Consider the following 18,283-nt stretch of genomic DNA (forward strand, 5'->3'; position numbering starts at 1 on the left):
CATCAATTATCTATGTCATCACCACCAATCTTCCAAAGTTACGCTGCCAATACATCAATTATCTATGTCATCACCACCAATCTTCCAAAGTTACGCTGCCAATACATCAATTATCTATGTCATCACCACCAATCTTCCAAAGTTACGCTGCCAATACATCAATTATCTATGTCATCACCACCAATCTTCCAAAGTTACGCTGCCAATACATCAATTATCTATGTCATCACCACCAATCTTCCAAAGTTACGCTGCCAATACATCAATTATCTATGTCATCACCACCAATCTTCCAAAGTTACGCTGCCAATACATCAATTATCTATGTCATCACCACCAATCTTCCAAAGTTACGCTGCCAATACATCAATTATCTATGTCATCACCACCAATCTTCCAAAGTTACGCTGCCAATACATCAATTATCTATGTCATCACCACCAATCTTCCAAAATTACGCTGCCAATACATCAATTATCTATGTCATCACCACCAATCTTCCAAAGTTACGCTGCCAATACATCAATTATCTATGTCATCACCACCAATCTTCCAAAGTTACGCTGCCAATACATCAATTATCTATGTCATCACCACCAATCTTCCAAAGTTACGCTGCCAATACATCAATTATCTATGTCATCACCACCAATCTTCCAAAGTTACGCTGCCAATACATCAATTATCTATGTCATCACCACCAATCTTCCAAAGTTACGCTGCCAATACATCAATTATCTATGTCATCACCACCAATCTTCCAAAGTTACGCTGCCAATACATCAATTATCTATGTCATCACCACCAATCTTCCAAAGTTACGCTGCCAATACATCAATTATCTATGTCATCACCACCAATCTTCCAAAATTACGCTGCCAATACATCAATTATCTATGTCATCACCACCAATCTTCCAAAGTTACGCTGCCAATACATCAATTATCTATGCCATCACCACCAATCTTCCAAAGTTACGCTGCCAATACATCAATTATCTATGTCATCACCACCAATCTTCCAAAGTTACGCTGCCAATACATCAATTATCTATGTCATCACCACCAATCTTCCAAAGTTACGCTGCCAATACATCAATTATCTATGTCATCACCACCAATCTTCCAAAGTTACGCTGCCAATACATCAATTATCTATGTCATCACCACCAATCTTCCAAAGTTACGCTGCCAATACATCAATTATCTATGTCATCACCACCAATCTTCCAAAGTTACGCTGCCAATACATCAATTATCTATGTCATCACCACCAATCTTCCAAAGTTACGCTGCCAATACATCAATTATCTATGTCATCACCACCAATCTTCCAAAGTTACGCTGCCAATACATCAATTATCTATGTCATCACCACCAATCTTCCAAAGTTACGCTGCCAATACATCAATTATCTATGTCATCACCACCAATCTTCCAAAGTTACGCTGCCAATACATCAATTATCTATGTCATCACCACCAATCTTCCAAAGTTACGCTGCCAATACATCAATTATCTATGTCATCACCACCAATCTTCCAAAGTTACGCTGCCAATACATCAATTATCTATGTCATCACCACCAATCTTCCAAAGTTACGCTGCCAATACATCAATTATCTATGTCATCACCACCAATCTTCCAAAGTTACGCTGCCAATACATCAATTATCTATGTCATCACCACCAATCTTCCAAAGTTACGCTGCCAATACATCAATTATCTATGTCATCACCACCAATCTTCCAAAGTTACGCTGCCAATACATCAATTATCTATGTCATCACCACCAATCTTCCAAAGTTACGCTGCCAATACATCAATTATCTATGTCATCACCACCAATCTTCCAAAGTTACGCTGCCAATACATCAATTATCTATGTCATCACCACCAATCTTCCAAAGTTACGCTGCCAATACATCAATTATCTATGTCATCACCACCAATCTTCCAAAGTTACGCTGCCAATACATCAATTATCTATGCCATCACCACCAATCTTCCAAAGTTACGCTGCCAATACATCAATTATCTATGTCATCACCACCAATCTTCCAAAGTTACGCTGCCAATACATCAATTATCTATGTCATCACCACCAATCTTCCAAAGTTACGCTGCCAATACATCAATTATCTATGTCATCACCACCAATCTTCCAAAGTTACGCTGCCAATACATCAATTATCTATGTCATCACCACCAATCTTCCAAAGTTACGCTGCCAATACATCAATTATCTATGCCATCACCACCAATCTTCCAAAGTTACGCTGCCAATATATCAATTATCTATGTCATCACCACCAATCTTCCAAAGTTACGCTGCCAATACATCAATTATCTATGTCATCATCACCAATCTTCCAAAGTTACACTGCCAATACATCAATTATCTATGCCATAACCACTAATTCAACTGAGTTACGCGCACTAAGAGTACTCGGCAGACAGGTTGAAATTGAGCAAAACTAAGTTCCTTATTAGCGGACCACTTTCTCCAGAAGGGAGATGTGTCTTTGCGTGTTTTATGGGCGTGGCAGCGGTCCTTGGACAAAAGTCTACTTCCGGGGTACGTGGGGGAAATAATGGTTTGAGACACGCTGTTGCTATTGGCTAATGCAGTTCAAGTAGAGTACAGTTATAAGCAAGCTCCTTTTCCCAGCACGTACTACGTTAAACTATCACTATTTGATATAAATAAACATCACCCCAGCCAGTTTACATCAATCAAAAAATACTTGTTATCAAAATCCATGAAGTCAATAAAGGCTAATGTATTAGAAATAGAAAGAAAAAACCTTGTTCGAAATAAATCAATCTTGTACAAACAAAATGTTTGATCTAGGGGAATGCATTCAATAACGACTAATGATTGAGGTAAAAATAAACTATTAGCCTAAGTTTCAATGTACAAAGTGACGGCCACTGGAACGCTAAGTTCGAATACAGTAACGTGACGGACATGAAGGGGAAATCAAAACGAAAGCTGTGACGGAGCCTGGCAACAGGTTGCCTATGACGCAACTCCCAGTGGGATGGATTGCTCCTGGGGTTGGCAACTAGCAATCATCTCCCATGACAGATGTTTAGACCTTAAACTAGAAAACATCTCTCTCTCTCATTTTCTCTCTCTGCTTTCGTTAACCTTATTTCCCTAAGCACTTATTTCTACAGTCCATTGCTCATTCTTGACTTTTTGAGAAGGTGATTGCTCTATACTCAAACACATGTGTAGACACATAACAGATACTGTTCAGTATAACAGAAAGGTAGTCATTTTAGATCAAACCGTATCTCACCACAGCACCAGGCCTGTAAGTTCACGAAACAAAATTAACAAGCATCACAATTATCAATGTAATCAACTCTTCACCCCCTCCACACACACACACACACACGTACACACACATTTCAGAATGTATCACTACATCAACACCATCCTTCGAACGGTGAAGCCTATTATTACAGCGACATGTAACCACCACTCAAAAGCTATTGAAACTAGGACCTAGGAATTCTATGTCTCGACATAATCCACAAATACACCCAGAACTACACCAAGATGTAACAATATCTACACAAATCTACATCATCTATAATTATATATCCTTAAGATATCACAATCATTAGTAACCATTACACTGAATAATCAGGTATCTAACTTCTTCACTGAGCACAGAATAACAAATGACAAAAAGAATATTGCTGCATACATCCAATACACCTTTAAAAAATTTAGTCCTGGAGAAAATATAAACATTTCCAGCCAAAGCACCAGAATCAAAGTAAAAAGTAACAGAACGTAAAGTAGGTCTCTTCTTTCCTCGTGCCAACAGAACCAATCAGCCTCTCGTAGTCAAACTGGGTCAACCACAAGGGCAGCCTATCTGAATGAGTTACAAATGTTTGTACCCAATACGAAAAAGGTCGCTGCGGCAATACGGAAAACGCAGGGCAACATTGTGCCGCAGTGACGTGGCTGATTTCTCAGTTCATTTCCCATGGCAACCAAATCATCACATTGAGTTCACCTCTTTACCGACACACACACACACACACACACAAACGTCGCTGGGAAAACATTGAATGGCAACATGTATTCATGACTCTCTAGGAAATCTAGACCCACATATGGAAATAGACTAAAAAATAAACAGACTTTAACGTGACTTTTATTTACGATAGATATTCATATGCATTTCTGACATTACAGATTTTATTGATATCATGAACATTCGATCGTTGTATAGATTGGTGTGCGTCAAGTTTGCCGATAAAACTCTCTCTTTCTCTCTCCCTCTGTCAATACCAACCCACACAGTACGACGCTTTTTACATCCCCCATCAATTTTTAAACAGCGCTAAGGGGTATCAATTAACGGACTTCTCTGGCCACACTGAGACCCCAAGCGAACCAAAAAAAAACAAGTAAATTGGCCACATCTAGCAAACGAAACTGGCAAACCATTTGGAATTTAGTAGAGATAAGTTCAGCATAGTCCATTAGTTTATCACCATAACCAGACAACTGTATCCAACATGAAGTGATATGTTGAGGAGACCAATAGTTTATCACCATAACCAGACAACTGTATCCAACATGAAGTGATATGTTGAGGAGACCAATAGTTTATCACCATAACCAGACAACTGTATCCAACATGAAGTGATATGTTGAGGAGACCAATAGTTTATCACCATAACCAGACAACTGCATCAAACACCAACTGGCGATCGATCCCATGATTCAATAGAACGGCAAGAAACTGGAAGAAACAAGAATATATTGTGAAGGTGGTGGGAACGCAAGGTGGAGTGGGGAGATTTCTGGACCACTGACGTCATAAGCGCACCGGATCAATGCCTTGGAAATGATCCATCAAACTCAATTATTTAGGTGATAAAGGAAATGGCGATCAATGTGAACGAAATAAAATAATTAGCCCTAGCTGCATTAATATTTGAGCTGGTGTAAGGCAGTGGACTAATCAAAGGCTTGACCACTTTAAGACAGGTCACATTACAAATCACTCAGTCTCACACTAGCCCTGGCTCAAGACATAAACTTATTCAAATGCTTTGACTTGCGAGAGTTGGATATAAAGCGAGCTGCTATCTCATGACACCAAGGGATTCGATTTGAATGAGACATTGAATGTCATGTTTGTTGTGAGTTGATCGAGCCCCCTCGCTTCATTCGGTGACATCGCTTTGTATCCTGGCCTTTGCCACGAGGGCACCGTGTTAGATAATTGTGGGCAGGTCTACACTGAGCAAGCTCGTTTCTTGAACTCAGTACGCTCTGAAACAACACGTCTTGTGAGCCAACTTGTGGGGGGAAATTTTATTACCAGAAAGAATGACAAAGATAGATAGATAGATAGATAGATAGATAGATAGATAGATAGATAGATAGATAGATAGATAGATAGATAGATAGAGAGAGAGAGAGAGAGAGATATGGCATTGAATCTGCTACCTGAAACTCAGATCCTATCAATACAAGTAAACAGCTTTTTGTCTCTATGGTATTGAAGATTTGTTTTTTTTCTCTACAACAAAAAATCGATTTCAGTGTCTGGAACTGAGAAACTGATCAATGTCAAGAAGACACAACAAACTATGTGCACAGAAGATTGTCTTGACTGCCCCCGGTCAGTCCACTGCCACTAACTAAAACCTTTGCAGGAAACAATGGGTTCCTTCGTGAGTTTGTTAATCAATACATTCCAACAGTTGTTTCATTTGACACTGGGAAGAAGTCAAACAGTGTTAAGTTAAAGGACACTAACCAACTCAAAAAGTAACTCACTGGCCCTATCTAAACTATTGGAGCTCATACAAGTAAGACAAAGGACACTACCCAACACAAAAAGTAACTCTCTGGCCCTATCTAAACTATTGAGCTCATACAAGTAAGACAAAGGACACTACCCAACACAAAAAGTAACTCACTGACCCTATCTAAACTATTGAGCTCATACAAGTAAGGCAAAGGACACTAACCAACTCAACAAGTAACTCTCTGGCCCTATCTAAACTATTGAGCTCATACAAGTAAGACAAAGGACACTAACCAACACAAAAAGTAACTCACTGACCCTATCTAAACTATTGAGCTCATACAAGTAAGACAAAGGACACTAACCAACTCAAAAAGTAACTCACTGACCCTATCTAAACTATTGAGCTCATACAAGTAAGACAAAGGACACTAACCAACTCAACAAGTAACTCTGTTGCCCTATCTAAACTATTGAGCTCATACAAGTAAGACAAAGGACACTAACCAACTCAACAAGTAACTCTGTTGCCCTATCTAAACTATTGAGCTCATACAAGTAAGACAAAGGACACTAACCAACTCAACAAGTAACTCTGTGGCCCTATCTAAACTATTGAGCTCATACAAGTAAGACAAAGGACACTAACCAACTCAACAAGTAACTCTGTTGCCCTATCTAAACTATTGAGCTCATACAAGTAAGACAAAGGACACTAACCAACTCAACAAGTAACTCTGTTGCCCTATCTAAACTATTGAGCTCATACAAGTAAGACAAAGGACACTAACCAACTCAACAAGTAACTCACTGACCCTATCTAAACTATTGAGCTCATACAAGTAAGACAAAGGACACTAACCAACTCAACAAGTAACTCTGTTGCCCTATCTAAACTATTGAGCTCATACAAGTAAGACAAAGGACACTAACCAACTCAACAAGTAACTCTGTTGCCCTATCTAAACTATTGAGCTCATACAAGTAAGACAAAGGACACTAACCAACACAAAAAGTAACTCACTGACCCTATCTAAACTATTGGAGCTCATACAAGTAAGACAAAGGACACTAACCAACTCAACAAGTAACTCTGTGGCCCTATCTAAACTATTGAGCTCATACAAGTAAGGCAAAGGACACTAACCAACACAAAAAGTAACTCACTGACCCTATCTAAAGTATTGAGCTCATACAAGTAAGACAAAGGACACTAACCAACTCAACAAGTAACTCTGTTGCCCTATCTAAACCATTGAGCTCATACAAGTAAGACAAAGGACACTAACCAACTCGATAGAAACTCTCTGGCCCTATCTAATCTATTGGAGCTCATACAAGTAAGACAAAGGACACTAACCAACTCAACAAGTAACTCTGTGGCCCTATCTAAACAATTGAGCTCATACAAGTAAGACAAAGGACAATAACCAACTCAACAAGTAACTCTGTTGCCCTATCTAAACTATGGACACTAACCAACTCAACAAGTAACTCTGTGGCCCTATTTAAACTATTGAGCTCATACAAGTAAGGCAAAGGACACTAACCAACTCAACAAGTAACTCTGTGGCCCTATTTAAACTATTGAGCTCATGCAAGTAAGACAAAAGACACTAACCAACTCAACAAGTAACTCTGTTGCCCTATCTAAACTATGGACACTAACCAACTCAACAAATAACCCTGTGGCCCTATCTAAACTATTGATCCCATACAAGCACATTCCCGTGAAATGGTGAACTGCATACGAAAGGAAAACGAGGATGTAATCGACAATTTAATCCTACACCTATTTGGCTTATACTACAGACGGAAGAGGAAGACAGGTCTCTATCTTCAACTCTTTAGAGTGTAATTCAATTGAGATACTTTGAACCAAGTTGTCTTACATTCAATGTCACACCCTCAGATCCTAGGTATAGATGCCAATGGATCAAATAAAGGATTTCAATTAAAAGTATTGAACTTTTTTTCCTCATACAAATATAGCCACAACAAAAACTAAATTTTAATATATATAAATATAAACAGGGTGTAGATGCAAATTCTCGTAGAAATCTGAAACTTCCTAATACGATATTATACGATAAGAAAAGTTATCAAAATCACACTCACACACAGACACAAACTTTGAACAAATGTTATTGTTTTAATTATGACATTTCCCATTCATCTCAAAATCAACTTAGAGTTACTGTGCCTTACAATAAGTACTAACCATAGACTTATATATTATATCTAGACTGGAAACAGGAAATAAATTCTTATCCGCAATTGATCGATTCACAGACCTATAACATATATAAATTTTTATGTACGTAAACTCTTTTTCGGGCTCTAAGGGGAGTCACCCCAACCAATCTTTACTGTCTTAGAAAAGTAATGATCTTTAGTTTTCAAAGTTTAGAAATAATACAAAATCATTTCTCGGATATTAACGCAAATATACGAAACAAAGCCATTTCCTGTTTGTTTCCATTGAGATAAAGTTTCAAAAATCCTAGATGGAAATAATTCATGTTGATTTAAATCATCTTATGTACATTTAAATAGATTGATTACCTAGATCTTTCTAGATTATGTATCTAAAAATTGCAAAATAATAATTATGAGACGAGAGTACTCTTATTTTTAATGTTTAATTACTAGATCTAGATCTAAAAATTAAATTATATGTTACATAGGTTAGGGTTGAAAAAAAAAAAACAACAACTTTACTTCTTATAACTACTCTACAAAACAACGCCTTGATCCAACTTTCTAAAAAAATTTCACGACATTTTTTGTAGTGTTAAAAAATCTCCATGTCCAGTCTAGATCTAGTATATATAAGCCTATGGTACTAACTAATGAGGTGTTCAAATGCCCGTGTTATATTCAGTCTTTTAATGAAGACCTAAGTAGCAATTAGATCTAATCTTAACTACTTGGGAATACAATGCGGCTTTTATATACGCCATTGTGACAAGTGACAAGCGCGGTGTCACGCCGTGTTCTAATGTGTGGCCAAGATGGTCGCTGAACCATAATAAAGCCATTACAAAGACGTCAGGTGCCATTACCGAGGCGAGATATAAATAACTCTAGTTGTACGAACTTGCAGACAGTCGGACGTGCCCTAATATCTGAAGATAGTTTTACACCAGGCTTTGTTTTAGGTCTATGGAGATAATAACAAAATAGCAGCAACATTTCTATTCTGAAAGACATATCGGGGGCGTGGGGGGGGGGGGGGGGGGGGTAATCGGCAGAAGAGTTGGGGAAACTCAAAACAATTTGTATCAATGGCTGACTATTCAATATGTATAGGACAAAGTATTTGTTTGAAATAAAAATTTCTGTTGAATTGACTTAGGAGAAAACTGGAGAAACTTTTTGTTCTTTAGATCTGCACTTGTAACATGTTCACAACTCTACCAAGAAGGAGATGTTTTTTTTTTTAAACAAAGCTTATATCAACTCGCTCTGTCTGTCTGTATGGTTAGAAAGTTTATACACGCTATTCCTCCCACACCCAATCTCGGTTTAAGCACTATTTCCTTTTACCTAACAACACAAGAATCAATCAATGAATGTTTTAAAAAAAAATAACCATTTAGTTAATTCATTATTGGCAATTAATCTTTTATCTGGCATCTTGAACAAGGGAAAGAAATCGTACATGACAGATGTAGTGGTATAAGTTGAATTAGTCCCCCTGAGGACTCTCGAGCCCCGAGGAAACTTTTTTTTAATGCAGTAAAAAAAAACAACAACGATCATGTAAACATTCACCAAGATACCCCCCCCTTCTTCCCTCCCCCTATTCACAATGGTCCAGACAAGTTCAAAGCGCATCGACAAAGCTAAAAAGAAAAACTATTGGTCAAAATATTTCTAATCGCACATAATTATTATGTCTAAGTCAACTATGTACATGACTGATCCAAACGAATGGATACAATAACACTTAATATAAGCTCTGTTGTTGTTTTTTGTTCAGTCTTTTTAAAACAATGATTTTCTTGTCTCCACCTGTGAACGTGAAATAATGTGCAGCTTGGACTAGCAGTGAGTAGAAGAGACAGGATTATCAGTCAACAAGTAAAAGGAGACAATGCCATCATTATTGGTGGCTTTAACACCCCCACCATCCTCTTTGCACCCCTTTCACACCCCCTTTTTTTTCTGTGTTTTTTTTTCTGGGTACGCCTATCTCATGGTATGTTATAAATCTGCTAAAAAAAAAATGTTTCAATAGACTCATTTTCTATTTCATCTATTCATCCATTATAGATCTATGTAGCAATATAGCAAAACGTATGAAAACTTTTAAATTCGACAATAGTCAAAGAAATATGATATACAAATAAGATCATAATTCTAGTTTGTTTATTTATTTTATTTTTGTGAGTTGTTTTTTTTTTTTGTCACCCCGACAATGTAGTTGGCTGGTTCGAATCCTAATTGTGAAGGAAAAGAAAAAAAAATGTAAGTTCTGGAAATCAATGGTAGCAAGTTTGTGATGGAGGATTTTACACTGACCACACTACTTTAGGGTTGTTGCTTGCTATTAACACTGAAGTGTTCGTATACACTCAGCTTTGTACCCTAACGGTAATGTCTCTCTTCAATAGCCATGAGAATGAAACCACACTCTGAACATTGGCCACAATACCTGTCTCTTCTACAGAACAATAAGAATACTCACACTCTGAACATTGACCACAATACCTGTCTCTTCTACAGAACAATAAGAATACTCACACTCTGAACATTGACCACAATACCTGTGTCTTGTACAGAACACTAAGAATGTACTCACACTCTGAACATTGACCACAATACCTGTGTCTTGTACAGAACACTAAGAATACTCACACTCTGAACATTGACCACAATACCTGTGTCTTGTACAGAACACTAAGAATACTCACACTCTGAACATTGACCACAATACCTGTGTCTTGTACAGAACACTAAGAATACTCACACTCTGAACATTGACCACAATACCTGTCTCTTGTACAGAACACTAAGAATACTCACACTCTGAACATTGACCACAATACCTGTCTCTTGTACAGAACACTAAGAATGTACTCACACTATCAGAGCTCGGACTGGTCCCACCATTATCCAGGGTCGTTGCCTATCCGCTAATGAAGTGGGACGATCGGACCCAAAGCAATTGCTTGTAGTTACAGCACGTGACCACAACAAATGTCGACGAGGTGTCCGTTGTTTTCAATGCAAAACCTGCTCGGAGATCAAGAGCTCAACTGATCCAGAGCTCCTCGCCTCTACCTACCCCCAGAGGCCGCGTCCTGCTCTCTTCAAGTCAGGCGATTTTCAAGTCATCTGCTTCTGAATCAGTTCGATAGTTCCGTGGGCTCATTAATGAACTCGGGAGAGAGAAGAGGTTCTATGAAAGCCACGCTACCGCGCGCTGACGTCAGAGTCTTAAGCACCGAGAGGGGAGGGGGGAAATCTCTCCGTAATCTGTTTAAGTGTAAAACAATGAATGAACCACCTAAACAGCCGAACAGTGTATCTCCCCATGCGGGACTTCTGATACTTGGTGACTAAATCAATAGATAAACGGTATGTCCTACCAGGGAATGTTATGTCTGACTTCATAAACAGTTCTTTGGTCATTCTTAAACTGTGACAGTCTGATGCTATTTATATTTGTCTCTATACACCCAGGTCAACATTGTGATTTAAAAAAAAAAGTTGACCTCAAATACTTTAATCAAATCTAAACGAATTTCAAAGTTACATCTACTTGTATAATGTATTCAATCAAAGCTAAATGAATTTCAAAGTTACATCTACTTGTATTACGTATCTCAGCTAAAAAAATGACTTCCTGATTCAGCTTCAAAAGACATCCATAGAATGACAAGCAATGACACAGTCAACAATTTGACATATATTTTTAGCTTTTTTTTCCCCCCTAAACTGCATTCGTTTCCCCCAAGCCTACACTATAATCAATTGAGGTACAACTTCCATTGGATTGATAAACTACGTAACAATTATGTCATCTAGCTATTAGCTCCAATGTCTAGTTCTATGGGAGCCGTTTCATTTGTGTTTCCATCCCACGCAGCAGCAGCCTAGAGTCAGCAGGGTAAAGACAGAACATCACGTGCGTCAGCACATAGGCTACCAACCCAAAAAAAAAAAAGGAGGGGGGTTCAACTATGGAACAATCGATCGATCGAGATGTAATCGAAATTGAACAAATATGTTTGTCTTAATATCACGAGAGAACGGAGAGATAGAGAGAGAGAGAGAGAAAAGAGGACATGAGAGAGAGAAGATGGGACTGAAGAGAAAGAAGAGAAGAAATAGAAAAGAAGAAAGAGAGAGAGAGGGAGAAGAGAGAAAAGAGAGCGAAAAGAGAGAAAAGAGAAGAAAGAAAGAGACATAGAAAGAAGAGAAAAAGAAAGAAGCTCGTCAATGTGTGAAAGGAGAGGGTTATGAGAACAGAGATTTTAAAAGTCGAGACTTAAGAAATAGAACAGAAAAAAAATGGATGTCCATGGAATTGTTTCGCTTTGAAAATATAAACAAAAGAGGCTCACAAAAAATATATAACAAATATAGTTTTTGAATTCATTGTATGCAATTAATCTCTGGATAGAAAGTTACGCTTCTCAATTAGAGAATTTCCTACTAAATGTTCTAGACAGTAATCTGGTCTCTTTTAAAGATTTCATTTATTTGGCTTGACAGTGCTAGAATAAGTGCATTCAAATGATTACAATCGTTTTAAAAAATGTTCGCACTTCCGTTTTCTATCCACCGGATACACCCAAAAGCTTGCAATTTCGGGATTTGTCTCCAATTTTTTTTAAAATTCCAATAATTGTCAACTGAATTTGCTAGATTTAATCTTGCTTGAATTCAAAATCCCTCCCTTCGTTTTATTTCCGCGTCATTGGAAACTAATACCAACAGAAATGGCTGATTTGTGTCCCTGAAACGTTTCATGGAACGGAAATCTTGTAAGATTAACATGAGATATGAAGGCAGCCGATAGAACGATAACATGGATGGAAAGGTGCACGCGCACTTAGAGACATCAGAGAAATACAACACACATCCTAAGGGCCTGCATAAAGGAGCAAAAACAAAAAACAAAAACCGCGATTATACACAACGAGAGAAACAATGGACCAGTGTGCGTCACATTTCTGTCCACCACAAATATTTGGTGCTACTTGTCTCAACAGAAATATGTGTTAACTCTTTCTCTCCGTAATTATTTACCCAGATTCTGGTGAAATCAACGCTTATATCGTCAGTTAGGAGAGAAAGAGTTAACATTACATCTCTTTCAGATCAAAAAAACAACTCAAACACCAAGTCTATTACTAGATTCTAGCTATTATCTGATCATGCACACGCATTCAAATACAAACTATGACCCTAAAAAAATAAACTATTGCTCATTTTTATTTTTTGAGGATATTAAATAGTATTTTTTAAAATCAAGAACTATTCGCCACCACCCTTGCAAACTAACATTCAGCGGAAGAAAAAAAAACTAGGTCGGCAGACTAGTTTAGGTTTAGAATTGCGGTCACCAATCTCATACCCTCAAACAATAGCAAACAATCGATAGTAAAGAGAGAAAAAAAACACTAGAAAGCCGAGAAGGCTCTAATGGTAAATGTGACCCTTGATAAACCACAAAGTCAGTCAATGCATTAACCGCTAATCAGCTCAGAGCAGAGTGTGTGTCACTGGTTGAATGACCAGCCCCCCCCCCTTCCTCATGGTTTGAAGAGATTTCAACACAAGCTTAATGTTAAGGCTCTAAGATTGTGTTGGGCGCTTCAGTTTGACTAATGAGGCGCTTGGTGGGCTTCATTTCTAATTAGAAATTACCTCTCATTGTATTTCTTAGTTTTCAATGTTGGTTTTACATTTGAAGCACGTCTCTGGGATTCCTCCAGAAAAAAATCTCTGAGCTAATACAATTTTACTGAGACGGACAAGTCAAAACGTTCATGTCTATTCCCATCGGATACCTTCCCGTCACGTGACTGGAAGGAAGTAACCTGATTAGCTGCTGTTTGTGAAACGTCAAGGAATTTAAACCCTAACAGTAAGACTGAACATCTCAACGCATAAAATGATGACGAAATCCGATGTTAAAATGTGTCCTACTGAAAAGTAAACACTACTTTGAAAGTACTTTAGCCATAAATGTGAGATACAATAGAACCATTTTGGTGTCTGTAATCTGATTTTTTTCTCATTAAAATGAAAAGGTCTCCGTCGTAAATTGTGTTTTCTAAAGTCAGAACGTTGAGCAGTCAGTTAAAGTTGAAACTGTACGTGAAGAAAATCTGAATAGAGAGACATTGGTTCGGCCAGCAAGTAAAGTCTAACCAACGTTGTAAACACATATATAACGTTCAAATACTTGCACCGGTCATTAATTAAATCAAAAACTTCTATTTGAAAAGAAAACGTATGCACCATGGGATTAGATGGACTACATGACACCAAAGTCTGCTAATGTCATAATCTCTGCTAACGCCACGTGCTAGACAAATGTAACTGCCTGGAACTGTTAACCGGGTTTTTGGTGGAGCCCATCAACCCAGATTCTAGAGGACGTTTATTTATTTCCAGCCGCCTGACAGTTTTCTCTGTACCACGTCACTATCTGACGGCTTAAAGAGGCTGCAGCTTCTACATTGATCCTCGTTGTCTCAATGGAACTGACAAGTGGACATTGGCATGCCATTACCGCCCCACCGTCCTCTCCTCTCACTTCCATGATGCAAACAGATTGTTTTTTAAAAACTATTTTGACTCTACTATTTCTGTGTGTGTGAGATCCGGAGAGAACTTGTTGATTGTCCTCAAAATAAGGACAACAGGACAAGCCAAATTCCTGCGAAACCTTGCTGCACTCTACTGGGAGTCGAGCAAAATTGCGACACACCATGTCATCTGAATGTGAGTTTTGTGTATCTGTCAGTCTCTAAGCAGGAATTTTCTAATTACTTTTGGTATAGTTAAATATTAATTTAATTAAAAGAGAAAAAATATAGCAGTTTTACTGTATTATTCTATCGAGTGAACTCTATGACCCTTGTAGGAATACTTCGTTCTTATTTGAGACTAAATTGTGTAAAGTCACACATCTCCATCTAGTAAAGTAACATTTTATGTGCAGTTAGTTCTGTGAAGTCCTACACAGATGTTAGTTCTGTGAAGTCCTACACACAGATGTTAGTTCTGTGAAGTCCCACACAGATGTTAGTTCTCTGAAGTCCTGCGCAGATGTTAGTTCTGTGAAGTCCTACACAGATGTTAGTTCTGTGAAGTCCTACACACAGATGTTAGTTCTGTGAAGTCCCACACAGGTGTTAGTTCTGTGAAGTCCTGCACAGATGTTAGTTCTGTGAAATCCTACACAGATGTTAGTTCTCTGAAGTTCTACACAGATGCACATGCGCAACACTGGCTAAAAGAGGAAAGGAGGGAAAGGTCAACGAATAGCGAGATCAGAATGGTGACCACGGTCAGTCCAACTTTCAATGACCACATCTGTAAAAGTCATTGCTCTAGATATTGACACGACCATTTGATAGCCTGAAAGAACAGAGCAAGCCAAAAGAATCGCTTGAATAGTGAAAGACTATTCTTTGGAATGATTGTACTTCTACAGTCCATACATATATCTATGTGTGCATACAGATATCACGTGATTCTCCACAGGGGCTTGTATTGAACGAGCTTCAAAAAGATAAGAAACGAAATCTGCCCAGAAGTCTAGCTCGTCAGTATTTAATGAGGGAGAAGACTGAAATACATATACTCGACAGCTACACGAAATCTTAGCTTGGAAGTATGCCAGGGATAGGCAGAAACTGATTGAAATGGAGTGATACGAACAGACGGGATATATTTCAACAATAAAAACGTCGTACTTGCTAATATATAAACATTCCTAACCATGAACCAATAGTAAGTTCAGTTTGCATCCATTTAACTCTTACCTTTACTCTAGTTGATGTGTGTATCCCTAGATCTCTATCTAAATAAACCTCAACCAGAACACAGTCTTCAGGTCACACTCTCAGGCGGGTGCTAAGAAGCACGGGAATGTTACTTTCAAAACTCTTTTCCCTAAGATTTAGTTCCACCTTAGTGATGTACTTTAATAACGAGACGGGGGTAAAAAGGTGGAAAGAAAAACGGAATGCAAGAGGGGAGGGGGGGGAGAGTGGTAATCCCAGTGACATAAAGTCCAAACCGTTTCCGGCCAGCACCTGCCGCCTCTGCGGGCTTTAGAACATTGTTTACGTGTTAGCAGATGCCTCCACTAAATATTACCGAGAGAACTAAGACTTTGGTCATGAAGGGGGTGTGGGGTCAGTCCAGGACAGTGCACTCGGCAATCTTTAGACTTTACAGGATCAGGGCAGGGGATCAAGTGGTTCCTTACTCTATCAATTCTAACAAAAGTTTTGTGCATGGGAGTTGCAAGCCCATAAACTAAACGATACGAGCATAGCCCGCGTGTCGAGCTGTCTAACATTTTGGCCTTTGCGCAATCTCAAAGTGTCTGGCTGTTGTTTGGGAACAGTTTGTTCCACCTGTCTTAGTTCGTCAGCGATTTTTAAAGGCATCTGGAGCTCATCCCAGGAGGATAACCTAATTATAAAGTGCAGCCGTAAGTAAACTGTCGGCAGTTCTAATTTAGAATTACTTGAACATGGCGTTGAATGTAGAGAACAAGAAATGTTCATGATAACCAGTTGGTTCCGGTTAGGGTTATGACTTTTATTTTTTACCTTAGTCAACGCGAACCTCTTCAGCCAATAATGTTTATAAATTGCAATATTTATATATATATATATATATATATATATATATATTCGACGCTGATACTGAATGTCGAACAAGAAGTTAAAGAGTAGCGAAGGGAACTGTCGAATGTCAAGCTCTATCTCTACGTTCTTAAAAAAACTCTTAAGCCTTCCAAAAGTATTCTGTTTACGTCGGTTGATATTTCGCTATTCCCCCTTAAATCATTTTTCTATTTCTTACCAGGCGCGTCATTGTCTCTAAGTCAAAACTTATTTACGAAACAAATAACTCATTGTATTATTTGATATTTTTATTTCTATGTGTTAAGAACAGACTAGAGCGAGTTGATAACAACCTGAACATATAAAATATACTAGATCTAGAATGTTTCAAGTGAACCAGACCAACAGATTGAAGAGATTGAAAGACAAAACGTTTCCCCTACACCCAAAGCAATGAAATGATAGAATAACACCAAAACTACTCATCCACGTCAGTGCCTGCTTACGTTCACTACAACCAGATACAGCTAACCTTTTCTTTTTTCCTTTCACCTAATGAGCGCGCAAGTTCAAAAATCTCACATTTTAATTTTAAAAAACGTTACCAGGTCACGGTACCAGGGCAAAGAAGGAGAGGCAGACAACGGAAGCGCTGGGAGGACACAACACCAAGGAATGGATGAGACTCTAATCCTGGCAAAAGACCAAAAAATGAAGAAAGACGGTCGACGGATCATAAGTGGTGCCCCAGCTGAGGGACCGACAATAATAACATAGCATCTAATTCTTCTTAAGGAATGAGACTCAGGAACCAAGAACTGAGTTTATATACCGGGTGCCTTCCCCCCCCACCCCCCTAAAATACATGCCGAATCCCCGTACAACAGGCCTGGGAAGCCAGCAGCTCTTTGCTGACATGGAGACAATGGTGCGTTGTGCACAACCGAATAAGTTTTTGTCTAAGACTTTGGAGAGTGAGGAGGATCTTGAGTCTAACATGGAGTTGAGTGAGATGATAATGGTTGTAGTTCTACTTCAATGGTGTAAAACCTTTTGTGTCAGCTGTGAGTTTCTATTGCAACGAAGCGCAGAGAGAGGAGGCTCGACAGCACACAAAACATTTTATATACTTAAAAAAAGAAATAATTAGTTTTACAATTTGTATTTATACAAAGTAGGGAACTATCCAACATAAAAACAAAATAAGTAATAAAAAAACTTTATTCCACGAAGTGTTCCATTGCAGAGAAAGTTTGGGAAACTCGGACCTATGCGAATTTCCTCGGAACCATTTGTCGACATTTCATTTTTAAATTTCTGTATTACTATTCAAACCAAACCTAAGCGTTAACATTAAGTACTTCAGCAAAAAAAAAAAAAAATTAAATGACTCTCAGCATCGTTTCAAGTGTTTAGAGTGTTGCTATTTATATCAGATTTTTTGTTTGTTCTTTGTTTACATGCTGAAAATATTCTTTACTTCACTAAACAAAATGGTGCATCGGCATCAAGCCCTAAGATTTGATATTCAGTGCCAAGCTGCAAATATGTGGTGTTGAGAGAAGCAACGTGACTTGGTTTGAGGTTAGTTTCCCAGCACAAAGGAGCACAGACGAAAGTGTGATGAAAGTGAGATCAATCACCTGGCGTGGCGTTAGTTGT

The 18,283-nt window shown here is 38.3% G+C and overlaps 1 protein-coding gene across 6 annotated transcripts in view; it reads right to left on the bottom strand.

The window, feature by feature from the left end:
• LOC106050973 (tripartite motif-containing protein 2-like) overlaps window positions 1-18,283 on the bottom strand; it is a 70,163-nt gene that overhangs the window by 18,139 nt on the left and 33,741 nt on the right. Inside the window, exon 1 of one of the 6 annotated variants that reach the window (XM_056007644.1) lies at window positions 10,882-11,232. The exons of the other annotated variants lie outside the window; for them this stretch is intronic. The gene's annotated coding sequence lies outside the window, so the exon portion shown is untranslated. Of the gene's footprint in view, window positions 1-10,881; window positions 11,233-18,283 lie in introns of those variants that run through there. 6 annotated transcript variants of the gene reach the window in all.

Source organism: Biomphalaria glabrata, chromosome 13 (genome assembly GCF_947242115.1).
Source record: "Biomphalaria glabrata chromosome 13, xgBioGlab47.1, whole genome shotgun sequence".
NCBI lineage: Eukaryota > Metazoa > Mollusca > Gastropoda > Planorbidae > Biomphalaria > Biomphalaria glabrata.